Genomic DNA, 4,576 nt, shown 5'->3' on the forward strand with positions numbered 1-4,576 from the left:
GCCTTTCGAGTCTCTTGGGAAACGATACTTGGACTTACCATTTTTATTACTTGATACGATTTGGTACGCTTGCCAATCCGTTAACAAGTTTTTGGCGCCGTTGCCGAGGACTCGAGGTTTACTTTTTCAAGTAGTGTGGATTGATTGAATTTGACTTGGCTGTAATTATTTTTGTTTTATTTTTGTTTAATTGTGTTCTATTTTATTTTTCTGTAAAAGTGCTTTTAGGGTTTGTTTCTTGTGTATGCAGGAAGCAATCCATATTAGAAGCAGAAAAGACCAGCAACCTCTCTTAGAAGCATTACCAGAAAGGAGGAGAAGGAGACGTCCTTCACTTGGGAGATCTCTTTCTCCTGAAGCATTTTTGCAGTCTTCATTTGAGATTCCTGCGCCAGATATTGAGGAGATGGCTAACCAACCTCCTCCTAGACGTACATTGGGAGATGTAGCAAACACAGTAGGCCCCTTGAACTTCAACAATATAAGAGTTCCAACTGATAACGCAACCAGTATGGTGATGAGTCCTGCACTCATCCAATTAGTTCAGAATAATCAATTCCATGGGTTGTCGAATGAGAATCCTTATAAGCATTTGACCATCTTTGGTGAGATTTGCAACACCGTTAAGATAAACGGAGTGTCGGATTACAGAGTTAGACTCAGTTTGTTTCCTTTCTCTCTTGGAGGAAAGCAAAGGATTGGTTGAATTTTTTCCCTGAAGGAAATTTCAGGACTTGGGAGGCTGTAACACAACAATTTGTCACTAAATTCTTTCCAATTCCAAAAATTAATCAAGGGAAGCTGGAGATCTCTTCATTCAAGCAAGGGATGGAGCAACCGTGTTTCCATCAAATTCCTTTTGTTGCAAGGAATGACCCTTTCATTTGTAAGATCCACCTAATGCAGTAGTAGCACTTTGCTAATAAAGACTTCGTATGGCAGACAAAGTCCTTTTGTCGTAGTAAATTTCATCATGTGGTCACAGATGGTGAAAGGCCAGTTAACAGGAGTATCAGAAAATAGAGTATATATTAGACTCAAGTCTTCTTCATTCATAATTTATTGATAATGTTCCCTGGGAAGGAGTATCCAGGTGATCACATATGCATAGAGGCATTCATCCATTAAAAGGTTTATGATACTAAATTCCTCAAGTTTGCTTACTGAAGCAGGATTTCTTAGTAGGCATTTGTACATGTCATTATAATTAAATCCAGTCATTCCTTGATGAGATAAAATTCCTTCTTGTTGAAGTCCTGCCACATCTTCCCAAACTGATCGATTAATAGCGATATTCACACCTTTCATTCTTTATTTTAGACTGCTTCCATCTCTTTTCAGATTGCAGTAAAATACCTTAACAAGGTTGGGATAACAATCTCCCTGCATCTCCACAAATTTTGACACACCGTTCTTCACAAGCCAATCTTGGAATTTGAATCCCTCTTGGCGGTAGAATGAAACATTCAAACACTTATGCCGCATGATTTCTTTGAAACCCCATTTGCAGATGTAATCAGTTCTTTGTTCATCATCAGTGAACCAACCAAAAGGATCATCTTCTCTTCTTGCCGTCATAGGTCTCTTTCCCGGACTTGATGATGAAGCCACCATTTTTTACAGAACGAGAAGAGGATCACATTTGAATCAGAATAAGGGTTTTGTTTATCACAGTGTGTTTGAGCACAACATACTAGCATACTCATATATAGAGAAAGACATGCCAAAGATTTGCATTAAAACTCTTAGATTTAAATTCTAACGTTCTAAAATTTAGATTTTCAAAAACTTTTCAGCACATAGTCGAATATATTATTTAAACAGTCGACTAAGACATGAAAAACAGAGTTTTACACAAACAATCAATCAATCAAACAAACAATGTATTCATGTTATCACACAGTAACAACCAATGCAGTTAAGCAATAATGCATTAAATTGATACAAATTTATGTTAAGCCCCTAGCAAGTGTACAAGATCGTTATCAAGTAACATAAACGGTAAGACCGAGTATCGTTCTCCCAAAGGACTCAGTGGCCTAGACGTTCATGTGATTTGATCATATAAGACTTGAAAGAAGAATAATTTGTATGGTTGATGCAAAAACCGAATTTAAACATGCAAATGCAAATTGAATCTATTGGCAAATAAGACTATGAATTAATGGAGTTGTTAGGGTTTACAATTTCATCTTTATCCACCCTCTTATATATATTATTCTTATTGAAATCGCTTGATTATCAATGTCATGCAGCTTTCTAATCTACTCTAAACCCGATTCCTAGGCGAAGAGAGCCTATTAATAATTACTAGTTTACCATTCCTAGTCTCCCTCAGTAATTTATAACGCATTACTAACAGAAGTTTAAAGCAATTGGTCGTCCTACTCCTATTCCTAGGTAATATTGCTTAACCAAGAGAATTCCTATCAGTTCTGGACTTCCCCGTACGTTCCTGTATCGACAAAATCAAATATCATGACACCGAATGAGTTAAACGATGCAAGCATTAAAATTGGATAAGAAACCCAAACTATTGATAATACAAGCATATGAATAAAACTAGAATTTCAATATAAGAGAGTTTCAAAAGATTACATTGTTCCCCAATAACAATGGGTTTAGTTCACCATGGACATGGTGAAACTAGATGGAATTAATGAAAAGAATGGAAGAATAAACCCTAGAATTGGTGATTTGGAGCTCCCGCATCCAAAAACCACCTCCAAGGAGTGAAGAAGATGCTCTTGACGTCTCTGATTGCCAAATAATTACTCTGAGAATCGCACTAGATCTATTTATAGGCCAGAAAAATAACAGAATTTCGGCCCAGGCCCATCATTTAGGCGTTCAGCGCTAGCTACCGCTCGATGGTGGTCACATAGGACGCCCAGCGCTCTCTGGCCACTCAGCAGTCTGCGACTCTGACGCTCAACTCTGAATTGGGGCTAATCGGTGATCATGACTCCCCCTTTTCATCTTTTCTTGTCCTGTCTTTATTCCAAGTCCTTCCTTCTTCATCTTCATCATTCAATTCTCATAAAATCATGCCAAAACAATGTAAAACCAAGTATAATATCTCTAAAACCACTTTTGGCTCTCTTGTATTCAAACTAAGATGTTTTGCATGATTCTAAGCTAAGTCTAAGTCATAAAGGTTGTGCTTTGATATCAAAAGCGGTTTTTCAACCATTATCATCACAACCCCAAACTTAGAATTTTACTTGTCCTCAAACAAAACACAATGTAACTCAGTTTTCAAATAATCAATACAATTGACTAACACTTTCCAAAACTCTTTCTTCCAAGATAAGTAATCACTCTCAGCTCATCATAAAAATATCAATCAAGATGTATAGATGCATTACTTCAATTAGACTCAATATGTTGTTCACATAATCACAATCTTTCCAACAGATGCTATTATCATGAATGACCAATTAACCAAGCACAGATGCAATCATGTATAACTGGAACTACTCCTCACCAAGGAAAGTGTTTCACTCAAGCACACAGGTGCATATTGAGGTGACTCATTCTCTCTACTATCACAATGTCACACAAAGTAACTTTGTCTTTCATTTAACCACAATCAATCATACTCACAAGCAGTTATGATCACAAGGACTTTTCATGGCTTATAGCGTGGTTGGGCTAAGAAGAACATTGGTTTTTCTGGATCACAAAATCTTTGAGTTAAGAGAGTTATTCACATTTATAATTTAAGCACAAAGTCTCTTTAATAACCAATCTCACCCATCCCCAACTTTCCCTTTTCTTTGCATTGAGCTTTTCTTCTCATGTTATCTTTTCTATCTTTTCTATCTTTTTCATCTTTTCATGTTTTGCTCAACACGTTAGCTCAATGCTTATCTTTTTCTTTTTCAACTTTCCCAACAGCCCCAAAGTTGAACCTTTATCAATACCACACAATAATTCTAAACTTAATTCAAGGTAAAGATTTGCAAAAGGGTTTTCTCATACTCTTTAAGGCTTAGGTTCAAAAAGGGTAAAACATATTGTGCTCTTTTTAATTACGACGAAACTTTTTGGATTGGCTAAGAAAGGGCTAAATAAAAAATGGCCTTGATCATATGACACATGCAAGCAAGTGATTTAATCATAGAAACCTGGGCAAAGTCATTCATGCTTTAAAAGTAATAACAAATCATTCAATAACAACTCTGGAGTTCAAAACCTCACATATGCTAATTTCAAGTTCCAATACATAGATACACATCCTTCCCAATATCGCAATAATAATCATGTTATCATGCATCTGTTCATACATATTGTGAACCACCAACTGTATATAGCATCTCATATATCACTACTACAAAAAAGTGCATAGATAGCGCTTTTTTTTTATCATAGATAGCGCTTTTTAGGCGCTATCTATGCGTGCGCTATCTATTAATAGACAGCGCTTCTAAAAAAAGCGCTCTCTATTGGTTCTGACAATAGTTAGCGCTTCTTTAAACGAGCGCTATCTATTGTCAGAACCCATAGATAGCGCTTCTTTAAAAGAGCGCTATCTATTGTCAGAACCCATAGATAGCGCTTCTTTAAAAGAGCG

Source organism: Vigna radiata, unplaced genomic scaffold (assembly GCF_000741045.1).
Source record: "Vigna radiata var. radiata cultivar VC1973A unplaced genomic scaffold, Vradiata_ver6 scaffold_227, whole genome shotgun sequence".
In the NCBI taxonomy this organism is placed as follows: Eukaryota; Viridiplantae; Streptophyta; class Magnoliopsida; order Fabales; family Fabaceae; genus Vigna; species Vigna radiata.